The sequence below is a fragment of the Prinia subflava genome (assembly GCF_021018805.1).
Source record: "Prinia subflava isolate CZ2003 ecotype Zambia chromosome W unlocalized genomic scaffold, Cam_Psub_1.2 scaffold_54_NEW, whole genome shotgun sequence".
Taxonomy (NCBI): Eukaryota; Metazoa; Chordata; class Aves; order Passeriformes; family Cisticolidae; genus Prinia; species Prinia subflava.
The window spans coordinates 61,658-70,548 of record NW_026960619.1 but is presented as its reverse complement, the minus strand read 5'-3'; positions in this window follow the sequence as shown (position 1 = coordinate 70,548).

The window sequence follows — 8,891 nt, the reverse complement described above, 5'->3', positions numbered from 1 at the left end:
CCGCCTCCTCGGGCGGGCCGGGGCACGGCGGAGGGAGGGGCCGCGGAGACCCCCGAGCCGCCCGCGCTGTCACAGAATCAACAAGTAGGTTGGAAAAGACCTCTGAGGTCATCGAGTCCAACCTACGGCCCAACACCACCTTATCAACCAGACCAGGGCACTGAGTGCTACATTCAGTCTTTCCTTAAAAACCTTCAGGAATGGTGACTCCACTGTCGTCGTCTGATTAGGGACGGCGGTAGAACAACAACATGGACTCTTTATTCTCCGACAAAAAGCCAGACTTTATTTTACATTGTCCTTTATATATACAGTTCTGTGATAAATGATGTAGGATAATTCGTGCTTATAATGTATGTATAATATAAATCAAGTTATGCCCTTTGAAATAAATGGTAAAATCATACGAGACTGGGGGTAGACAGATTCGGGAATCGAAGAGCGACCTTGCTGGGAACTGGAGAACGGCCGAATTTACAAGAGAGAAGGAGAGAGTCCGAGGAAGATGGGTCCTCTCCGGAGATGGGATTGCAAACGACCCAACCATTACCACCAAAATGGGCCTTGCCCACCATCAGGGACGCGCATCTAAATACACGATTCCCAGAAGTCGTATCTAATATTCATCTCCCCATGGAAGAACTATTCAACTGACCAAACAGCGAGGATGAATCTCCATGAATATGAAGGAAAACTGAAGGGACAAAGAAAGCATGAAGTAATGCTGTCTTATCACTGTGGAGGCCTAGCCAGAAAACAGACTGGGGACACAGATCTGGGTGCAACAGAGCATGCAGGGCAGAAGACCACCTCTTAGTTTATTTTGCTATTATATATCTGTGGCAAGGTGACTATGGATTGGAGAAGGGTATCGCCACCTCTCCTGCCACATTGGCCCAGGAGGCTGTCATTCAACCTCCCCTTCTCTTGGAGAAGGAATTCATAACATTGCCAATATTTACAAAACATGGTCTTGTGTTTACAATTCACCAGCGTGAGAAACTGCACATTTCTTCTTTAATATGAACACTCAGCAAACTAGGAAAATTCATAGCAACACTGTCTCACTAAAGAAACTGTATAAAAACTGGACTCACAGAACCGAAAGTGTGAACAGGGGGTGCTACAGTGCGATAGAGGCCGCAGCTAAGGTTCACCCAGTGCCGATCCCAGGACTCGACACTGATTCTTTGATTGTTGGCTTACCTGAAATTCTGTTCATTGATTTTTCTAAAATTAATAAAATCATTTATTAATTTGGAATTGGTTTGGCATTTATTACAGTTCCAAGCAAGAGAGAATTGATTGGACACTCAGAACACCCCTCGAACACACTTGCGAGTAAACAAGTTGGAAAAAACACCAGCTGAAAGGACGAATAACAACAGCTGTGGAAACTGTTTTTCAGTCTCAAGGACTGTTACAATCCTCCTCACACATTCTCAGGCCAGTGTGAGAAAGTTATGTGCCTGAGTTTCTCACAAACTCTGCTGTTGCCTGATTTCTCTCTGATCAGGTTTTCAGCATCCATAACTCCACCACCTCCTTGGGCTGCCTGTTCCAATGTCTAAATCACCCTTTTGAAAAGAACAGGGCATATGCCTTTATTAATATTCAGCTCTTTATTAAAGTGATCAGCTCATTATTAAAATCATCAGCAGGATTGCAAAGTCCGAACGGAGTTTTCCACACTACTGCAGCCATCTGAAGGAGCAGATGCTGTCCCAGTGGATGCTGAGTCCTTGTTCCCATAGAAACAGCTGGCAGTTCTCTCTGGTCAACCATCAGAAGGCAGAGCACTGGCAGTCAGCTCTTTGCCCTCAGGGAAAAGTTTCAAGAGTTTCCCATTCTCTACATCAGTCAGCTCAGCTGGCCGGTTCCCATTCCATTCAGGCTCCTCACAGGTCATGGCCAATCTTCAAACCAGGCCAGGAGGTGCACCCACTCCCCGCTCAGCCAGGGCACTATCCCATTCTCTTCTGACGAATCCAGCTTCCTGTCCCGGGGTGCAGTATCCCCAAAAAAAACCTCCCAGGATCCACGGGGGCGGCCCTGCCCTATCTGCATATCCAAATGCATATGCATTTGTCCTGGTCATAGCCGAAGTTACTCTTGCTAAATGAGGTAGTTACAAAGGACAATAGGGCTATCTAGGTGTGGGCAGCTTCTTTTCACATTTCAATTAGGTAGGGAAAAGTTGCCAGGCAACTTTCCTTCAGGGCAGCTTTCCCTGCTCAAATTGTCTGGGGTGTGGGGGGTGTTACTCTAGCCAGGAGAGGGTCAGTTGTGGGGTGGTTGTTTTGGTTTTTTTGGTGTTTTTTTTTTTTTTTTTTTTTTTTTTGTTTGTTGTTTTTTTTTTTTTTTTTTTTTTTCCGTTCATAACAAATCCCTCCTCTATTTCTTTGATCGGGCGGTAGCCCGCATCAACTTGCAGCTTCCTACTGTGTATCCTCTCAGTAGACACTGCTCAAAGAAATTTAGGAGTTCTCTAGGGGAATTGCCCAGCGGGAGACTGAGCAGATGTGGGAGGGGTGCCTTTAAACTTGGGTTTTTTATCAGGAATTAAGACACACTCGATAACAATTTAACTAGGGATAGGTCTCTTGGTCTCTCAATTGTTATCTACGTAGAAGAGGTGGCAGGTGGTCCTGTTGGGTCTGGTTCGGCATCAGGGGCGGTACTGGTCCTGTGACTCCGGTAACGTGGGTCTGACTTCTCTCTGGAGTTCGCACTGCGGTATGTGTGGTGAGCAGCACCTGGAAGAGACTTTCATAATTTTCCTCTTCTTAGTTACAGAATTACAGAATCACTAGGCTGGAAGAGACTTCTAGGATTAAGTCTAACTCTAATTACACGATGTCACTAAGTGCTACATCTACTCTCTTCTTACACACATCTAGGAATGGTGACTTCAGCTCTTCCAGCTAGTATTTATAGGGCTAGTGTTCTAAGCTTCTCACTAGCTTTGTTGCTTTCTTTTGACACGCTCAAGCATCTTAATGTCTTTTTTAAACTGAGGGGCTCAGAACTGGGCACAGTACTCAAGGAGTGGCCTCACCAATGCTAAGTGGCCTCACCAATGCTATGTGTAAGGAAAGGATGACCTTTCTGCTTCTGCTGGCCACATTATTCTCAATACAGCCTACGATATTGTTAGCTTTGGCCATCAGGGCATACTGCTGGCTCATATTTAGTTGGTTATCAACTAGCACTTTCAGGTCTTTTTCTGCTTGGGTACTGTCTAGCTACACTACCTTCAACTTGTAAGGTTGCAGGGGGTTATTGTGGCTAAAATGCAACACCTGGGATTTGGACTTATTAAACGTTATCTTCTTGGATTTTGCTTATCTATCTAATCATTTTAGGTTTCTCTACAGAGTCTTCTTACTCTCTAACAGATGGACACGTGCTCTCAGCTTAGTGTCATCTGTAAATTTACTAATGAAGGACTCAATATTTTCATCTGTGTTATTAATAAATATAATAAATAGAACTGGCTTCAGCACAGACTTTTGAGGGACACCACTGGTGGCTGGTTGCCTGCTGGATGCAGCACTATTCGTTACTACCCTCTGGGCTTGGGTATCTAGCCAGTTCTTAACTTAGCAAAGAGTGTTCTTGTATAAGCTGTGGGAAACAGTGTCAAAGACTTTGCTGAAGTCTGAATAGACAACATAAACAACTTTTCATGTATCTACCAGGCAGGTCACCTGGTCAGAGAAGGAGGCTAGTGGGGTCGAACACTACTTACTTCTCTTAAGCTCATGCTGGCTGGGTCTGATACTCTGTTTATCTCATCAGTGCTGCACAATAGCTGTCAGTATAAACTGCTATATTCTCTTACTCGGTACTTTGGTCAGGCTAACTGGCATATAATTACTAGGCTCTTCTCTACTCTTTATGAATGGGAATTACATTGGCTAGCTCTCAGTCATCTAGAACTTCACTAGTGAGTTGAGACTGTTGGTAGATGATAGAGTGGCTTTGCAAACTTATCAGTTAGCTCTCTTATCTCTTTGGGATGGATTTCATGTGAGTGGGCATTCAAGCAAATTACTACTTCTCTGACTACTTTGTTTTTGATAACAGGAGGACTATTCTGTTCTTTAAAAATATCTACTGACTTAGTATGACCACTGTCTTGAAGACAAGCTGTCTTCTCACTAAAGACAGCAGCAAAACAAAGCATAAAGCACTTCTGCTTTCTCTTTGTCTGCAATTACTAATTTTCTTCTTACTTTGAATCATGTTCTAGATTGGCTAGGGGTTCTCTAGCGAGAAACTGCATAGGGTGATTAATTCTAAGTCACTTGTGTTCATTATTTTAGAGTCAGTCAACTAGTGTAAAGTCTTCTGGCTTAGCAATTTTTCTTTTGCAGGGTCAACCTTTTAGACTTCTTTTATTAGAGTAGCTGTTACTGCAACTGTTTGCAGGCAAGTTGGTTATCTCTTAACTACTGGGTCTAGTAGTTTTGAGAGGTAGACCGTAGACTTTGATTCTCACTATGAGGGATCTATAGTCTCTCATGCTTTGCTTTTTTTTTTTTTTTTTTTTTTTTTTTTTGGTCTGAATTTTAGCTGGTGTCTATTAAGGGCATCTTATGGTCTCTTGGGTGTCACAGTCTATTTTTTTTTTTTTTTTTTTTGCTATCTGGACTATCCGGGCTTCTTCTGGAGTGAACAGAACTATTAGAATAGAGTTTAACTCTCTCTGGAAATAACTATTTGGCCTCAGAAGCTGGTCTAGCTGGTTAGACATTCCAATGGGGTCTTCTACTAAACCCTCTCTCTTTCTTAGAGTCTTGGGCTTCAGGGGCTGTCAAAGGTGCATTTATAAATTTTAATCTTTTTAATTAATCTATAGGAACTTTTCTAAGGGGAAAGACCTCCTCTGTTCTTGGTGCTTTGGATTGGGTGTTGTAATCTGTCTCTTCCTCTAAAACACCAGGTAGAGGGAGCAGTAGTGGAGACAGGCCAAGAGAAACACTGGGCAGGGGTGGTTCCCACTCCCAAGTGGGGAAGTGAGGGTATCACAACTGGTGAAGGGGAACTGTTGGAGAGGTTAAGGAAGAGACTGGAGGTACAGCTGGGGTAGGAGGGAGAGTTTGCATATTTTCACATTTTCATTACTTATAGTTTTCTAGCCAGCAGGCTGCATAAGATAGTGGTTTTACATCAGGGTCTTCTTGGGCTTAGAGATGTTGGTTTAACTGGTTACACATTTACTGAATTCAGGTCTTACACTATGACTACTCTCTTTGTAATTTTAATCTCAGCTATATTCTTTTACTATAATATGTCATCTTAACTTTATCTGGACTCTTTGTGGTCTTTTAAGGATATTATTGGTCTGACAATTGTTCTAGGGGGATGTTAGGGAGAATCTTCTTTACTGTCCTTTTGGAAGGGTCTGCTTGTTTACTATAACATCTCAGTTTTTAGGTCTTAAAAAATAAAAGGAAAAACGAAGTACTTTAACAGTGCTTCAATCTAAACTGGAATATTCTGATGGGCAATCTAAACTTTAAGATAACTAAAGGTTGTCTGATCTCTCACAACTAAACATTCTGAATCTCTTTGCTGAACTTTAAAGGGTCAGAATCTAATTTCTTGGCAACCCACTTTTGACACTTTTTCGTCTGTCTTTTTAAAACTCTCTCTTGGCTATGACACTTACTACTATGAATCACACCCATTGTTTTCTGCTAAGGGTATCTCTTAACTTTTCGACTTAAGTCTCAACTTTTTTCTAGGCTTTCTAGGCTTGGACCCCTGCTGAGTCTTGTTTGAACTCTCTAACTTCACAAGGCTTAGGAGGCTTGAACTCCCTGCCAGGCTGAGGTCGAACTTCCTGCCGAGCCTCACACCTGAACTCCGGCCAAGCCTCCCTTGCCCCCTAGGCTTAGGAGACTCGAACTCCCTGCCGGGGTGAGGTCGAACGTCCTGCCGAGCCTCACACCCGAACTCCGGCCGAGTCCCCTTCGCCTCCCTTTCCTACAAGGCTTAGGAGGCTTGAACTCCCTGCCAGGGTGAGGTCGAACGTCCTGCCGAGCCTCACACCTGAACTCCGGCCAAGCCCCCCTTGCCCCCTAGGCTTAGGAGACTCGAACTCCCTGCCGGGGTGAGGTCGAACGTCCTGCCGAGCCTCACACCCGAACTCCGGCCGAGTCCCCTTCGCCTCCCTTTCCTACAAGGCTTAGGAGGCTTGAACTCCCTGCCAGGGTGAGGTCGAACTTCCTGCCGAGCCTCACACCTGAACTCCGGCCAAGCCCCCCTTGCCCCCTAGGCTTAGGAGACTCGAACTCCCTGCCGGGGTGAGGTCGAACGTCCTGCCGAGCCTCACACCCGAACTCCGGCCGAGTCCCCTTCGCCTCCCTTTCCTACAAGGCTTAGGAGGCTTGAACTCCCTGCCAGGGTGAGGTCGAACTTCCTGCCGAGCCTCACACCTGAACTCCGGCCAAGCCCCCCTTGCCCCCTAGGCTTAGGAGACTCGAACTCCCTGCCGGGGTGAGGTCGAACGTCCTGCCGAGCCTCACACCCGAACTCCGGCCGAGTCCCCTTCGCCTCCCTTTCCTACAAGGCTTAGGAGGCTTGAACTCCCTGTCAGGGTGAGGTCGAACTTCCTGCCGAGCCTCACACCTGAACTCCGGCCAAGCCCCCCTTGCCCCCTAGGCTTAGGAGACTCGAACTCCCTGCCGGGGTGAGGTCGAACGTCCTGCCGAGCCTCACTCCCGAACTCCGGCCGAGTCCCCTTCGCCTCCCTTTCCTACAAGGCTTAGGAGGCTTGAACTCCCTGCCAGGGTGAGGTCGAACTTCCTGCCGAGCCTCACACCTGAACTCCGGCCAAGCCCCCCTTGCCCCCTAGGCTTAGGAGACTCGAACTCCCTGCCGGGGTGAGGTCGAACGTCCTGCCGAGCCTCACACCCGAACTCCGGCCGAGTCCCCTTCGCCTCCCTTTCCTACAAGGCTTAGGAGGCTTGAACTCCCTGCCAGGGTGAGGTCGAACTTCCTGCCGAGCCTCACACCTGAACTCCGGCCAAGCCCCCCTTGCCCCCTAGGCTTAGGAGACTCAAACTCCCTGCCGGGGTGAGGTCGAACGTCCTGCCGAGCCTCACACCCGAACTCCGGCCGAGTCCCCTTCGCCTCCCTTTCCTACAAGGCTTAGGAGGCTTGAACTCCCTGCCAGGGTGAGGTCGAACTTCCTGCCGAGCCTCACACCTGAACTCCGGCCAAGCCCCCCTTGCCCCCTAGGCTTAGGAGACTCGAACTCCCTGCCGGGGTGAGGTCGAACGTCCTGCCGAGCCTCACACCCGAACTCCGGCCGAGTCCCCTTCGCCTCCCTTTCCTACAAGGCTTAGGAGGCTTGAACTCCCTGCCAGGGTGAGGTCGAACTTCCTGCCGAGCCTCACACCTGAACTCCGGCCAAGCCCCCCTTGCCCCCTAGGCTTAGGAGACTCAAACTCCCTGCCGGGGTGAGGTCGAACGTCCTGCCGAGCCTCACACCCGAACTCCGGCCGAGTCCCCTTCGCCTCCCTTTTTGTTTATCTGGCTGCTCTTTTTGTTTGCCTTTTTTTGCTCATAAATCTTGCTTGCCTTCTTGCTTGCCTGTCTGCTTTCTTGTCTGTTTCTTCACCTTTATGCCTGCTTTCCTGCTTGCTAATGATATCTTACTTGCTTGCCCAGATATGCTTAAACTCTCTTAGGGACAGCCCACCTGCCTCCTGGGACATCATGCCCTATCCTGCCAGGGGCTTCCCACTTGCCCTATTAGGGATCTTCCTTGCCTGCCTGTCAGGGCATCCTGCCCTGCCCGAGACTTTCTACCTGCCCTGCCAGGGACTTTTTCTCACCTGCCTACTGGGGCATCTTGTTTTGCCATGCCGGGGACATTACCTTGCACCTGCTCTGCTGGGGATCTTTCCTCGTCTGCCTGATGGGGCATCTTGCCGTGCCAGGGATCCTCTTTCAATTCCCTTCTGGAGCAGCCCTGCCAGGGACCTCTCACCTGCCCTGCTGAGGATCTTCTCTCATCTGCCTTCTGGAGTAACCCTGCCAGGGGCCTCTCACTTGCCCTGCTGGGGATCTTCTCTCGCCTGCCTACTGGAGCATCTTGTCTTGTTATGCTAGGGACATTACCTTGCACTTGCTCTGCCGGGGATCATCTCTCGCCTGCCTGATGGGGCATCCTGCTGTGCCAGGGATCTTCTTTCACTTGCTTTCTGGAGCAGCCCTGCCAGAGACCTCTCACCTGCCCTGCTGGGGATCTTCTCTCATCTGCCTTCTGGAGTAACCCTGCCAGGGGCCTCTCACTTGCCCTGCTGGGGATCTTCTCTCGCCTGCCTACTGGAGCATCTTGTCTTGTTATGCCAGGGACATTACCTTGCACCTGCTCTGCCGGGGATCATCCCTCGCCTGCCTGATGGGGCATCCTGCTGTGCCAGGGATCTTCTTTCACTTGCTTTCTGGAGCAGCCCTGCCAGAGACCTCTCACCTGCCCTGCTGGGGTCTCCTCTCACCTGCCTTCTGGGGCAGCCCTGCCAGGGACATTACCTTCCCTGTTGGGGATCTCTCATCTGCCTTCTGGGGCAGCCCTGCCAGGGACATTACCTTCCCTGTTGGGGATCTCCTCTCATCTGCCTTCTGGGGCAGCCCTGCCAGGGACCTCTCACCTGCCCTGCCGAGGATCTTACCTCACACCTCAAGAGCCTTTGCACGCTCGATGGGGCCCTCCCCCAAGGAGGCGCCTCAGTCACTCTTCTATGCCATTCGCTTCCCGCCCGTTCTCGGCCGGCACCCTCTCGGGAGACCGGAAACGCGATACTAGGGGGTCCACTCTCGCTCTGGGGGTCCGAGCTGCCGGCCCCCATCTCACTCAAGCACTCATTCACTCG